This window comes from Nilaparvata lugens, chromosome 6 (assembly GCF_014356525.2).
Source record: "Nilaparvata lugens isolate BPH chromosome 6, ASM1435652v1, whole genome shotgun sequence".
NCBI classification, from domain to species: Eukaryota; Metazoa; Arthropoda; class Insecta; order Hemiptera; family Delphacidae; genus Nilaparvata; species Nilaparvata lugens.
This window is the reverse complement of record NC_052509.1, coordinates 42,219,505-42,235,888: the sequence shown is the minus strand read 5'-3', so window position 1 is coordinate 42,235,888 and position 16,384 is coordinate 42,219,505. Positions and strand designations below refer to the sequence as shown.

The 16,384-nt window shown below is 33.4% G+C and overlaps 1 protein-coding gene and 1 long non-coding RNA gene across 3 annotated transcripts in view; both read left to right on the top strand.

The window, feature by feature from the left end:
* Positions 1-16,384, top strand: part of LOC111048118 (glycosyltransferase 25 family member) — a 223,260-nt gene that overhangs the window by 152,658 nt on the left and 54,218 nt on the right. The window lies entirely within an intron of this gene.
* On the top strand, positions 2,676-15,117 carry LOC120351926. The gene is made up of 4 exons (XR_005571637.1): positions 2,676-3,037; positions 4,263-4,265; positions 14,081-14,084; positions 15,106-15,117. It is a non-coding gene; the product is annotated as an uncharacterized LOC120351926 (long non-coding RNA).

The window sequence follows — 16,384 nt, the reverse complement described above, 5'->3', positions numbered from 1 at the left end:
CAGAGAGATTTTACGAGAATGAGGGGTTGTAACTCAAATATTTTGAATGTAAACATCTATTGTGTGCTAAATCATTTCAAAGGCCTTTCTAAAACAAGAAAGATGACATGAATAAAATGGTTTTATGATACTTTTATCTGGAATGTCGGCTGATTGAAGTTTTAGTTTCTAAAGAATTGATTGATAAAGTTCAATCAGCCGCCATTTTGAATTTAAGTAACATATATTATTTCTATTGAAGTCATCTTCCTTGCTTTGAAAATGCCTTTACATAACAATGTTTGTTCACATTTGAAATATTAGAGTGACAACCCATCATTACTTTAAAAACTAAACTTCAATCAGCCGCCATTCTGGATACAAATATCATAGAACATGTTGTCAAATATCGGCCTCACGTTGAAGCGTCATGTGTCAAGTTCTGCTCCTGGGAGGGGCATGAACATGCACTAAAATTGATAATTATAAACTCTTACCAATTAAACCAAAACTACAACCATAAACCATGGGCAATATTCCTCAACGTTTAATGCCCCACTGTTTTGTTCCGTAGAAAGAAGAGGACGCAAAATGAATAAGTGATTTATGATTAGAATAGTCTGATTAAATAAAATAATTAAACGGTTGTAATATTTGAGGTTATGATTCAATGATAGATATTTGTAGGTTAGATTGGTTGATATTTGTTTGATCGAATTGTCGATATCACTTAAATCGATGTATCGAAGCAGAATGACTAGTATATGGATGGGACAGATTGAAAAAGTTAATTTGCACAACAGAGGGTTTGTCGGTCTACAAAGGTAGCCGAAGTAAGGGACCTGAATTTCTAACTTAATATGGTAGGTGGCTATAATATAGTGAGGTGGAATTAAATTCACTTTAATAATAAAATACAGTGCAACTTGAATCTGCTGAAAATAAATCCTGTTGTCACTATGATCGAACAGAGATAGTAACTTTGGAGTGAACCTTTTCTCCAAGTGATGACCAATATAACCAGAATCCAATACTTGTGCCGTAATTTGGAAAGATATTAGACCGCATGAAACAACAGATAGAATGGCAAATCCATGCGAACCAGGTCTCTGATAAATACTATAGGTTATGTAGCGAAGTGCTGGACCAAAATAGTAAATATTTCGAGTACCGAGTTTAATTCTAACGTTGTCTATACGATCTATTACCTCTCTTTTCAACGTTGATCGGCTGATGATGCGGGATTCACTTCACCTCGGTGTAGCAGGCCGGTGGGAGTCGATTTACTATTTGATTCTGTGGGATACTCCCAATGACAGAATTTATTACTTGATAAGAAAAAACGACCACCACTTACCACCAGAATGGATAATAGTCTAATGATAGATACTATACTCGCTACTGTCTGACTATTGCAAAACAGGACGTGTCCTGAATGATCAATGTGTGTCAGTCGAGAAAGAACGAATTTGGAGGTAAAATGAAGTAAATCCAGTTTAACAAAACGGTAATATGGATATATTCTGAGAGATAAACTGTTACAGCAAATATGGAATAAATTAATGAACAAGCTATGTGAATAATAATTTTCAATAGATACAAAATAAATATTGGTTGATAGTAGATTTGAATCTTTAATTTATAAATATTATATAGAAAGTTCGGTATTCTTCAATTAAACAAAATGAAATGGATAATAGCCCTTGGAAAGGGTCATAAACTGAATTAGTTCAACAAGAAAAAAACAAGTTAATATGAAATAGTGATTAAGAAAATAGAATGAATTAATAATTAAAATTATTCTCAGGGTGTGGTTTCGCCTAAGGAAAATAGACCTTTTAGCTAAGTACAGCGTGGATAGTTAAATGTATTTAATATTATAAAAATTAATTATGATAAATTTTGTACCCTTAAAACTATAGTCATGACTTTTCTAACTGAACGAATTTATGCGCTGTACAATTTTCGCAGATTTATGGGGATCCCCTTTTATATTCGAACAACTTACGTAGACTTTTGTTTCCGTTTTTTGGTTTTTCGAAATATATTCGGCCGTAGAATATATCGTTCCGGCTGGGTCCTTCCACGTGGCGAAAAATGTTGAACAGACTTCACTGATATAATTTCAGGGTTTATTTGAATGAAATTTAAAATCTTGATATCACAATTATTATAGGAACTTTGGAACAACTTTTTAAAAAACAGAAAACGAAGATTAAGTTACATGAAACAGAAATCAAAGCTTTTAAACAATTAGGTACGTGGACTAGGTCTGCATCCTACCGATGATCCTTGCAAAATGGCCTCGAGTCTTCCTCTTCCAATTTCCACTTCAATTTCTTCTCCAAATTTTATCTTGCCAAATTTACATATTAATTCGGGATTGGTCCGATCCTGTGACGTAAACAATACGCCGAATGGGTGGTGTCACTGTGTCCAACTTTGAAGCTTTAAATATGGTGAAATTCCTGGTTTGAAGTTGTTCCAAATTATCAGATAGTTTTTTATAATTATAATAATACATAAATGATAGAATTCGTCTATGATGATATACTTTTAAATTGGTTTCAATGAACAGCTAATGATTATAAAACATAGACATGCTAGTATGAGATACAGTAGACAAGGATATATATGTTTATAACAATAACGAATAACATAATAAATAAATATTTCTTCCTATTTTTTTTTTTTGTTTATATTGTTTTTTATACGCTAGTATATCGACCCTCAAACGTTATATATGGCTAAGCTAGTTTGTTCATATATTTTCAACAAGTATATTTTTCTTTGTAGTTTAAATAAATAAATATTCGGGCTTATTTGACCTAGAAACGAAAGCATAAAAATGAAAAATTTAATAATATATTATTCCTTTGATCGATGTTTAGTTGAACTGCCTTCTCAATTTGCTACTTGTTAATGAGCTAGCCTTGGTTTGTTTCGGGGTTATGTTTTCATTTCGAAACTAACCTTCAAATATAACTTTACTGTTCTAATCCATCGGCATATAAACATATATGGTTTTTTCCATTGACTAATTTTTTGGAAGGCATACGTAAAATCACGACAGGAAACACATTATATGAAAGCCTGTTCCCATTTTCATCGTCTCACTTATCAGAAGGAAATTCGAAAAGCTCCAATGTTGATGAGAATTTTAACTGTGTGCTTTAACTATACAGTTTGTATCGGCGAATACGAATAAATGAGAGACGCTCTGGTAAAGTAAGAGAGAAAAAGTTTTTTTCGAAGAGCAGATAATCCAGTTCACACTGATGGCTCTTCCATTTTCAAGCGAGTTTTTCGGCCAAAATTGAAATTGAATAACACTATAAATCACCCTCAGTCACCATCAAGATTTCAATTTTGTTCCCATGGTAGTTAATTCGCGCAGTTGGGCATTCGTTAGTAGATGCCCAGTAGGCCAACCTTCTGAATGTGTTTTTCAGTGGTGAAGTATGCCAGGAAATATCCCACGCTTGGATTTTTGTCAAAGTTCTCTATAAATCATTCATGTATCAGCTTACAACTTGTGAGTGAATAGGGTTCAATCGACAGGTATTTGTTCAAAACTCGAAGTTCAAAGTTCAACTGGGGCTTATAAAAAGGGTCTCTTGAGCCTGAGGATTAATGACTCATGATTTCCAGTAGTTTTCTCAACCTCAATGAAACATTCATCATTTGAATTTCATAAAATGTCTTCATCGGTTTAGATAAAATGAAGTAATGAATGTGAAGATAGTAATGATAGATGTAATGATTCATCGATAGGCCTATGCTAATAATTTAAATTAATGATGAAACTATTCCTCTAAACATTAGCTACAGCTCAGACATGAAAAAATATGGTGATATACAACTGTTAAATGTAATGTTCAATAGCATTCGTAATTCAAACAAAATATTATCCCAATTAATTATTGTACAGTTATAATGGCTTTTTAATGCTGATTCTTAGGATAGTCAACTGGTTTTCAAATATGTTATTGTCAAGATAAAACCAGCAACTAATTTGCTTTTGTTTTGCAATTAGTGTGAATATAGCTACCGTATTCAATATTAATGGATCAAATACAAAGTTGAAGCTTTTTTTCAGCTTAATTATGTCGTCCTCATGCGTTTTTCATAACAAAACTTGAACATGGTACACAACTAGCTTGTGTAGAATTTCATGGTTCTGTTCATCCCAAGTCTATAAACTCCTAATTCTTCATAACCGGCTTTAACATTCTCTTGATTATCTAGAGTACCTCGTATATCGTCTGTGAGAAGTAACTCAGAATGTAATTCAACAAAAAGCAAGATATGCAAATAAGGAAGAGAGAAGTTGACGATCTGCACTAACTTTCAGTGGAAAAACGGTTGCTACTACAAACTCACCTGCAAATTTATGCACCTTCACGCATTGCATCACTGACTGTGGAGCATTTTACAACACATTCAAAATTTCAAATGTCATCTGATTATCCTAGGAATGGGAATCCTCAATACCTTGACACAATATCTGGATATGTTACGATCTTACGGTGGATCAGGTATCTTTCCATATAAGTTTTCGTTGATAAATAATATATTTTCTTAGAAACACAACTTATATTGTAAACCCTTTTTGAGTATAATAATGGACTAGGTACTGTAGTCTGGAGTCTTACCTACTGCAACTTGCTCTATGATAAGAAATACTGCTGCAGATTAGTCCTTGAGGGTGATTTAGGTGTCATTGATAATAATTGATGACTCTCTGCTGTTGAAACTGCTGCCTACCCTTCGCCTGCTTCTTTTTTCCTCATAATTATAAATTATAATTCGACTAATTATTCCAATAGTTGAGTTTTGTGGAACGTTGCTAAGTGAAATTTTCATAAGAAATGGTTCTTCTCCTTTACAAAATTTTTGAAATATTTTGATTTTCTCAATAATTGGAAGTATTTAGATTCAGCTACAATTTATTTTCAGAATTAATGGAATATATTGTCGTTTTTGGTAAGTTCTTCCATGTGAACCACATCCTGTTCGAGCAAAATTACAACTCTAAAGGTGCGTACAGAAACGGTAAGATACAGATATAGAAAACTTGGATACAGCTGATTAAAAGTGAATTGCTCATGTTCGCGGCGCGTAAATCTGTACGCACCTTAAAGTTCGAGAGTTAAATCGTAAAAAGTTCACTCGTAAAAATAACTTTGAAGTGACGTGCCACTTCAAGAACTTTTGTGAGATGTCATGTGTCCAATGGTTTGAAAAGTTACGATTGCTCTTCTCCATTGAGCAGTTAGTGTAGCTCTGTTCCAATATAACTAGAAATGTTCAATCTCTTGAAATTTGGCCCATTATTTATTTATGTAATCAGGTACTTGGGTAATTCTGAGGACACTTGCGTTCTCCCTTTTACAGATCCGACAAAACTCCATGAATCACGCTTGAATTAATATCAATATTATAATAAGACATTTTTCCTTTAAAAACATGAAACTCCTTGTGAATTACTAAATCCATGGAATCCATCAAAAAGTTAATTATCGAGAATAATAACAAAAACAATAGAAAGACTAGACATTTTATTCAATAGATCAAAATAAAACTAGTAAATTATCTTAGAAAGACTAGACATTTCATTCAATAGATCAAATTAAAACCAGTAAATTATCTTTGAACATCAAACTTTTCAACAGTACAATAGATATTATTGAATATTCTTATAAAGGATCTGAGATTCTCTCAGTAGCTTTTAGTTTCCCTTTTTATAATCTCACTCAGAGGCTCTCTAATTTGGGAACTTGTAAACAGTAATTCGAAAAACACTAAGAATTTAATCTAGTAATAAATATTATTAACGAATCATTCGAATTCATTTGAATAATATGTTTTTGGCAATTAGAAATAAAATATTCTATTTTATTATAAATTCAATTCCAGTGAATAAGATCTAAAGATATAAAGTCTATAAGGAATTTAATTAAATATAAATTCGTAATCATTTTAATTATTAGAACATGACATGCAATGTATCTATCAATTCGTCTTGTTTGTGCATTTGCAAGTTGGTTAATATGTTGGTTTATCAAGTGAGGCTCAGCAGCTCAACGCTAGAATATTTCCCTTCAATTGATGAAACTCATTATGGATGAGCACATAACTTGAAACTCATACCAGTATTTCATATTGGACTTAGCATCTCCTCATAGCATTTTAGAGAAACGGCCAATTCTAAATTAAAATCAAACAAAAACTCGAGTCCACGTTACCGCCAGTAGTTGGAGCTTTTACACTCTCTCACTCTCTCTCGCTCGTTCTCTCTTTCTCTTTCTATCTATCTATCTCTCCCTTTCTCTCTCTCTCTTTGCAATTTTCGTTGTTAAACAATGTTCAACAACCTAAGGCAACGCAATTCTTAGAATTTTTATTGAAGGTATCGTTTACAACCGTGAATTTCTATTTTTATTACTAAAAAAAATAACTGTTGAACTATTGTTAAAAGAGATTGAAAATTCTAAGAAAAATTTCTACAAATAGAAAAATATTTGTAACATATCACAGAAATTTTTCGTTCAATAAATTACGGATTATGAATAATAGTCACCTTCAACAGTACTTCATAGCACTTCACAATCACATCAATAGAATGAATCACATACACATAACTTGACAGCTATTGATACAACAATAATATGGTAAATTTTTTTATAAACTTTTATAATTTTACTTCAAAATCTAGAATCTCACATTTCTTATGTTGATGTTGACCTTAATAACATAATAAATGGTTTCTAGATTCCTTGATTATCTTAACTTGAATTGTTTTGGCTTGACTTTAGATTCAACCCTTGTCTAAACGCGAATCATCAAGTTCAAATCCTGGTGTAGTCTCACATGTCTACATTAAGCCCTGTATTTTAATCGACAAGCCATGGTCTGGTTATTTGAAAACTGAGATCGGTTTGATTTCTTCCTTCTTCAAATAAATGATAAATAGCTTTGTTATTGCTGACATATTCAACACATTCTCTTGATTCAAGATCTGCATGACTCCAAGTATCATCAACTCAATTCTTATGAGTCGAGATCTGCAAGACTCCTGGTATCTTCAACTTAAGTCTCATAGGTCAAGTTCTGCGAGATTCGTGGTATCTTCAACTTAAGTCTCATAAGTCAAGTTCTGCGAGATTCGTGGTATCTTCAACTTAAGTCTCAAGAGTCAAATCTGCATGACACTTGGTATCTTCAACTCAATATCTGCAAGACTCGTGGTATCAACTAAAGTCTCACTATTCAGATCTGCATGTCACCTGGTGACTCGACACTCATGAGTCAGATCTGCATGACTCTGGTATCTTCAACTCAATTCCTATGAGTCAAGATCTCCATGGCTCGTGATATCTCCAACTCAAGTCTCATGAAATGGTATATGCATCTCAATTCTCATGAAATGGTATATGCATCTCAATTCTCATGAGTCGAGATCTGCATGTCACCTGGTATCTTCAACTCAAGTCTCATAAGTCAGATATGCATGACTCCTGGTTTCTTGAACACAGTTTCCTGTTAGATCTGTATGTTTCTACTCAATTAGCCACCCACGTGACCTGTCCTTACCGAAGTGCATGCAGAAGTAGTGGTAATGATGCTCTGCAATGGCAGCCGTCGATTACAGCGAGGTGTCGTCTCCCTTGGGCCTTTTGATGATTTTGCAGGACAGCTGTCGCCGGTTGACCGAATCGAACGTGGCTGCACCGTTGATAACGGCCGTCTCCTCGATGACGGTTCGCCGGCTGCAGCCGCGACTGTAGCGCGTCTCGTGCAGCTCCAGCAGCGAGTTGAGTCGCTCGGGCGGCAAGCAGTCGCGACAGCAGAACAGCAGGAATTGGTTGCACATCAGGTTCAGCGCTCTCTGCCAACATACAAAGCAACAAAGCATCCTCGTTAATGCACTGATGATTGATAAAAAAACACTGATGGTACTCTGAATATTTTTCCATTGCGGATGATGCCCCATAAGTGTTTTGCTTATGCTTGAGTTAAGGAATGAGATGATGAGATGACCAAACGTCCATGCCTCCGGTGGGATCCAAACCCACGACCAGGCAGCGCAAGCCAGCAGACCGAGGGTTGAAAAAGGAAGTGATCTAAAAAAAGCATGGGAATAGTAATCATTTTATTTGTTAACTTCTTTCGATTTGAAGATTTTAGCAGCTCTCACACGAAAAGTCACAACGTAAGGGATATTACTATGAGAAAGCTAATTTGAACTATGATTTTTTCTCTCTCTCACCGATCCACAATAAGTTCTCTGTCGACTGAAATTGATTCTACAACCAATGAAAAATCCATAAATCCATTCCTTGTAATTTATCATTTGAGTCGCTGGTTCCAGTCAGTAACGCTGATCTCCAGATCTGAACATATCAAACTTCATTAAGTCCACATATAGCTGAGAAAGAGAACGAAGGATTGAAGAAATAAATCGTCAAGTGACTTAATAACACCTCTAACTACACATTCCCAATAAATCAAATCACATGTTTGCCCATGCTTGCCCAGCTCAACAAGAAACGATTTCTCTCGTCCTTCCTTAGTTTCTCCCAGTAAGGATTCTTAGAATACTTGGAGGTCGAATGTTACTCTATTTCTAACATTTTCAAGAATCATGACAATAGATTTCAATAGATTCAGTAATTATTTGATCAAGATCGTCAAATACTACTCACAATAACCTTGTTCCGAAATACTACATCTTGATAACTTGCAGTTCATCGAAGTATTAGATACGAATCACTTATTCTGTTTCCAACAAAACGTAGAAGAATTTTAATTCTGAAAAAAATTCTTCACTCAACAGTAGAGAAAATCTTATCTTACTTTTCCTTCTTTTTCCTCCTTGAAGAAGGGTTGGACTCTACCGTTGATTCAATATCATATTGAGATTGAGAAATAAATACAATTTTAGATTCAAACATTTTTTTTTAATTCCAAGTTTCAAACCATCACCCATATGGCTAGAATCAAGGTTGATTGATTGAATAATAGGGATTGAGTTGAGGACGAGCTCAGTAGTGATATGATAAAATAGGTCGTTGGCTTCATTGTAGTTCACTTGGCATGAGTGCCTTCTCGTTAATCATTTTCACTTTCAGCATTGTTCTTCTGCTGATGACACCGTGAAAGTGGGATAACCTCTCTTCCTTGCTGTCTCCTGCAATCGATTTGACATCAATTCCTCCGCCCATTCTAGGAAATACACTACTCCATCATCCCAATCTCCCTCCAACAGAAAAAGATGCATTATAAATATTGTCTCACGCATAGATTTTCGTAGCTTTTCCGCATTTTATGTTGAACTGTTATTCACTTTGAAGTCCACACCTTTCCCATGCTCGTTGAATAATGTAGGCTTATCTAATATATTATAAATAAAGGAACTGGCTTATACATGTACGGGATGGGGAGTACACTGTGCCGAAATTTATTCATTTTTTCCAAGATTGTAACTTTTAGATAATTTGCTAGTGCAAATAATTTGATAACTGCTGGATTAACGTTGCGATTCTCACGGTATTGGAGTAGTTTCATGACGTAATTCAATACATTTTGTAATTTAATTCTGATATTTCCTTTATTGTTGTCTAACATCTCCTCGATTAAATAGAAGATGCAGACGCTAATTCATCATAAAAATCAGTTTAACATCAATTCAGTTGCTGAGTCTTCTACTTCTAATGAGGGAAATTAATGGCGTCCTCACCACGTACTTTATAAATAGGTAAATTTTATAATGTATTGCTAAGCCTGATACCTATTTTTAGCCTGATTCAGTCGATGTGGAGACTTGAACAAGAGACCGCTTTTAGATTCTGTAGAGAACAGACATATTTTTCTGATCTAAATTATTTGTTTAATTGAATCATGTCATATTCAGCTTGTTTTCAGTTCTCTCCTGGAGTTTAACGTTGTATAATAATTGGGAACCATGTATCCCATCATTTTTGTAATGATGAAAAATGAAACTTTCAAACCACCCTTATCCCCTCAGCACATGAGTTAGGAATTGGGACTTTTGATTATGTTCTCCTCCCAACTAAACTCAACAAAGCTGCAAAGTCATAAACTGTTCAAAAAATTCCCTCCAAATACCTTTGTCAATTAGTCTATTTTTGCAAAACTCGAGTTTTCACACTCAACACTAATGCTGCTGCAACAGTTGTTGAAGGGAAATGTGCAAAAGTGTGAAATTATACATCAAACAGCATGGATTCTTCCCATCGATTTTTAAAAAGTTATAAGAGCAAAAATATAAAAAAAATGGAGGCAAACGTGTTTTTTCAAAAATGTTACATCTTTAAAAGCGGATATCTCGAAAACTAGATTGATTGATTGATTGAGTACTTCATTTATGTAGATTACAATATATACTGGCTTATACACTTATATACAATAGCTTACAATACAGCAAAATTATAGATGAATTTACATAATATAGACTAAGAAAATAATTATTGAACTGTATATTATATGAAAAAGCAATTTGTAATAGGAGGTTAGAGGTTGTGAATGAAAGTCCTACATAATTTCGCTCCTGGGTTTTGGAAGATTTTGTGTTATAAATAGTCACGGATAAGTACAAATTTTGTGTTAATTTCATTATTAATTGTTTCTTGATCACGTTTCATCATTTTGTTTTAGATTTTGATTCTTAATTCTATTTTAATAAGCCAAACACCGTTTAGAGGTTAGTTTGAGGTTAGGTTTTCAAGAATTAAAAATAAACATAGATAGTTTACTTGACTAAAATTATAACCAAATTAAAATCCTATCATTTATAAATCAATTATTATTATTGCAAGTAATATAATTTCTTAGATAGGAAGATGAGCTCAAGTAGAACACCGAAGGTTAGTAATAGAAATGTACACATAGCGGGAGTACTTACGCGATCCAAAAACCAAAATTCAAAAACGCCAAAACCAAAAACCCCAGTTCTTCAAACTACTTTAGCCGAAAAAGTTGCTCAACTACAAAGTAGCCACACTAATTTAAAAAACCAATTAGAAGTAACTCTAAAAACGTCTGAGGAAGAAAGGTTAGGGTTGGTAGAAGAAATTAAATCTTTGGAACTGATTATAAAATTACAAGATGAAGACCATAAAAAAGAAATACTAAATCTAAAAAATCAATGTAGTCTAATGTCAGAGGAAATAAAGAAACTAAAATCTAAATTTGATAATACTAAATGTATGATAGAACCTCCGTCCAAATGCAAAAAAAAAAATAGAATCTAACCTAAATGATGGGAAATGCTCTGAAAATGGTCGAAATAAAACGTATAGTGAGGTTTTGAAGACAGCAACCAAAAATATAGCTGAGGGAAATAAAGATAGGAAAGGGAGAGTTCTGCTACTGACGTCCAGTCATGGACGTGATTGCAGTGATCTCCTTGATAAAAGATTAAAAAATAAATTTGATGTCCAATGTTTTTTCAAGCCAAGTGCATCAATTAATGCAGTTGTAGAGTCAGCTAGGGAACAAACTAAAGACTTTGATGAAAATGACTATCTAATTGTACTGGGTGGCCCAAATAATATAAATGAACCTAACTTGAATCATCTTCCTCAAGTAACAGAAAAAATCAAGGAAATTGTGCCACTCAGCAAAAAAAACAAACTTAATAATAAGTACTATTCCTAATAGGTTTGATAGGCCAGAATTAAATGAAGCAATCAATTCGACAAACAAATCAATCCATAATACAATCAACAGCCTAAAAAATAAGAATTCTAAACAACTGGGGATTTGTTTTCTAAATGAAAGGCTGAAAAGACATAACTTCACTAATCATGGGTTGCATCTAAATCGATCTGGCAAAGTAATCTTTTGTAATAGATTGGCAGAGCTGATTGAAAGCCGTTTGCAATCCTCTGGTTTAAAAACAAATAACGATTTTTTAGTAAATTGGCTCAAAACAGGGAAAGGGAAATAGCTACAAATGCTAGAGATAGAGTAGCACAAGATGGTAAGGTTTTTAGTATTTATCATCAAAACATTTATTCAGTATCTTCACAACAAAATTGACGGATTAGAAGTATTTCTTAAACAGGAGGATCCTGACATTGTTATTTTCACAGAGCATGGCTTAAAAATAAAGGAAATAAATCAAGTTAGGATTCCAGGCTATTCACTGAGATCAGAATTTTGTAGAATAGCTCATAGAAGTGGTGGTGTATGTATATTCACTAGCAATGCTAAACATACCCAAACTTATGAACTGGATTTTGTTAAGAGATTTTCTGTTGAGATGGATTTAGAGGTGACGGGACTAAGGTTAAAAATTGATGATCGATTTGAGGTAGCAGTGTTAGGTATATATAGGTCACCAAATGGAGACTGGCAAAAATTTTGTGAACTGCTCCATACACTTTTGGAAATTACAACCGCTCGTTTCACAAATGTTATAGTAGTAGGAGATTTCAATACCGATTTTGCCAGGCAGGATAAAATGACAGAGGATATTAGAGATATTATTAATATGAATAATTTAGAAATTAAGGTACACGAATATACAAGAGTAACTCGAACTTCACAGACAATTATTGATAATATCCTCACAAATATAGAAGGTTGTAATGTCAGGTTAGGGAGCTCAGATCTATCAGATCATAACTATCAAATTTTAGATGTTAAGTTGCAGGGCCAGAATCCAGGCAGAAAAAAAACTTTTGTGAAAGAAATTCAGCAATATGAGCTAGGAAATATAAATTGTTTGAAGCAGGAACTGCTTCAAGAAAATTGGAGTAGTGTTTATAACAGTTGTAACCTAAATTACAAATATAAGCAATTCATTGATACTCTAAGATTTCACATTAGTGTATGCTGTCCGATAAAAAAAGTCAAAGTAAAAAGTAAATTAAACAAAGTAGATGAATGGATAACTGAAGATATTCTTACTCAAAGAAATATTGTTAGGGAAGCTTATGAGGAATTTAAATTAGTGAGGGATGTTCCGAGTGAAGTCAAATACAAATGTCTGAAGAAAAACTATGCAAAAGAAGTGAGGAAAGCTAAGTGTAAGAAAACAGCTGAAATATTAACAACTAGTACCAATTTTAACTCTGCTGTTTGGGAGGTAATTAATAGAAATAGGAGAGCAGCTCAAAAAGATACAGTTACTAATGTCCCTAGGATAATCGATGAACATGGAAATTATATGGATGATAGTATAGACATTTGTAACTTTTTCAATAAATATTATCAACAGGTTGCATATAATCTCCAAAAGTCACTGAACACTAATACTTATAATACAACTACATTAAATGCTGAGCCAATTGAAAAGGTATTTAAATTTCATCCATTATCAAGAGATGAGTTGTCAAGAATAATAAAAAATTTGAATAACAAAAAAACAGTAGGATTGGATGGGGTCTCAAGCAAAATTTTAAAAGAATGTGAAAATGAATTATTGCATCTCCTTAATACTTCACTAGAGAAAAATTTTGCCAATTTTCAAGAGCGGTGATTCTGAGAGAGTTGAAAATTATAGACCCATTAGTATTCTAAATGTAATAAAGTAAAATTTTTGAAAGAGTAGTTTTAAATAGGTTATTGATGCACCTGGAAGAAATTAATTTCATATGTGATGAACAGCATGGGTTCCAAAAAGGGAAATCTACTAAGACTGCAATAGTATCCCTTGTTGAAAGACTAATAGATATAATAGATTCAGGTGAGAAGGCAGCCGCAATATTTCTTGATTTATCCAAAGCTTTTGATTGTGTGAACCATAGAATATTATTGGAAATACTAAAAACTGTAGGTGTGAATGGTATAGAACTAAAATGGTTTGAATCATATCTCATAGGTAGAAACCAGTGTGTTGAGCTTACCAAGGTGGATGGGAATGAAATAGTAAAAATTAAATCTCAAAAACTGGAGGTCCAGGCTGGAGTACCTCAAGGCTCAATTCTGGGTCCCTTACTGTTTCTGTTGTATGTGAACCAATTACCAAAAGAGTTAAAAGATCACAGAGCTCTGTTGTTTGCTGATGACACATCGCTTATCTTTAACAATTATTTATTAGATAGTCTAGAAATAAATGCTTTTACTGGAGTACAGTCAATTGTCCAATTCTTGAAGCAAAGGCAATTAACAATAAATAGTAAGAAATGTCAATTCCTACAATTCAAAAGTAAATATAATTCAGTAGAGGATAGAGAAATAAATGTGTTTGTAGAGGAAAATGAATTGGACCAAGGAGAGAAAGTAGCATTCTTGGGAATTTTATTGGACAGGAAATTAACATGGCATCCTTACATTGAGAGGATATGTAATAAGATATCATCTGGGGTATTTGTCCTGCGGCAGCTTGCTAGGCTGAATGATAAAAAACTACTGTTAACTGCCTACCATGGACTTATACTATCTCATATTAGGTATGCTATTTTAGTATGGGGTAATTCATCTCAACAAAATATGGGCAGAGTGTTTAAGATTCAAAAGAAGGCACTCAGATGTATAGAGAAAGTGAATAGGTTAGACTCTTGTAGGCCTTTATTTAAAAAGCTTGGTCTATTAACTGTGCCATCTTTGTATGTATATGAAGTTGTAATGCATGTGAAAACGAGTGGTGTGATCCAGAATTCAGATGTTCATGAGTATAATACGCGAAACAGAGCAGATTATCATATAATGGGTCACAATAGTAGGTTATTTGAACAAAAACCAGATTATATTGGTAGGAAATTTTATAACAAGCTACCTCAAATCTTGAAAAGTAATGATGATTTGAAGATTTTCAAAAAACAAATGAAAAAATATTTAGTTGATAGAGCTTTTTATAGTGTACAAGAATTCCTTTCAAACCTAAACTAGGTTGAACTACTTAGTGTTAGAATTATTATGTAATAACATGACTTGTCTTATACTCCATGACTGGAGTCTTTAGGACGTAATCTAAAAAAAATATATATATATATACATATATAATAACTATAGATAATAATCATCATATTGTTATGCATCTACATAAATTGGCGGAGCTTTGAACATATCAATGTCCATTCTTCGGAAAGAATATTAAAAATATCCTCCCCACTAACTCTCTACCAAAACGTTAATTTCGTTATTTAAACTAAGGATTTATTTATTAATGGAAATATTGTAAAAGTTTCAATCAATATGAATATTAAAGAGAAAAAAACAGAAAATTGATAAAGTAAAATAATTATATAGGTAGATAAGATCAAATAATTGATTAATAAAATGAAGTAGGCTGAAAGTAGATCAGGGTTATCAACTTTCAGTAATATACAGCAGTATGCAGTGGATAATTGAAATAACATGAGTTTATATAATATATATATACAATTCGTTCTATAACATGGTTTAAAGGTTTATATTGGTGGAATGGGTGAGGGATGGTTGTCATGTGATCGTTCTAGGGCCGGACAGTTTCAGTCATTTGTTCCAAAATATGTTTTTTTAAAGTCAGGATGAAGCTCGCTCGGCTCTCGATAGACCTGATAGAAACAGGAAGTGTATTCCATGCACGACAGGCACTGACTAAGAAGGATTTTGTGAAAATAGTAGTTCGATGATTGGGTATCCTTAAAGTACTTTCTCCGGTTCTAGTATGTGAAGCATCTATCCTCCTACCTTCAGAAACAAATTTGAAATCATCTTTAAAATAGTTCGGCTTACCGTATTTCAAGAACTAACAAGCTTGACTATTCGAAAAACCCTCTGATCGGGAAGCTTTAATGTTGAACTAGCAATGTGGGCTGGGGTGATATGATCATGGCGTTGGAGAGAGTAGACGAAACCTAGACAATAATTTTGGCAACGCTGTAGTTTATCATTCAGAGTGACTTGCATATCGTTAAGAACAGAACTACAATACATTAAATGTGGGAAGATGAGAGATTGAACCAATAATAATTCAATTTTTCTAGGGAGGATATCGTGCATTTTCTTCAATGCATGCATGGCTGAGAATACCTTTTTACAAGTTTTGTTCACTTGTTCTGACCTGGAAAACCAACTTATTGGCCTACAGATACAAGTAAGATACCTGATCTCATAGACTTTTTCATAATCAAAAACATTTCAGTAAACTATTTGCAAGTAGAGGAAAGTTTTGATCTCAATTCAGACCACTCTCCAATTATTCTGAAGTTGAGTGACACTATTTTACAAAAACAAAATAATTATCCCACACTAGTTAATAAGTATACAGATTGGGATGGCTTTCAGCAAGTGTTGGAGGAAAGAATTAACCTGAATTCACCATTAACAACTGCAGATCAAATAGAAGAGGAGTTGGAAAAATTTGTTACTGATATACAACAGGCAGCCTGGTGTAATACTCCGCAGACTAGGAAACGAAGAACAGTAGGAAATAATTATCCATTGGAAA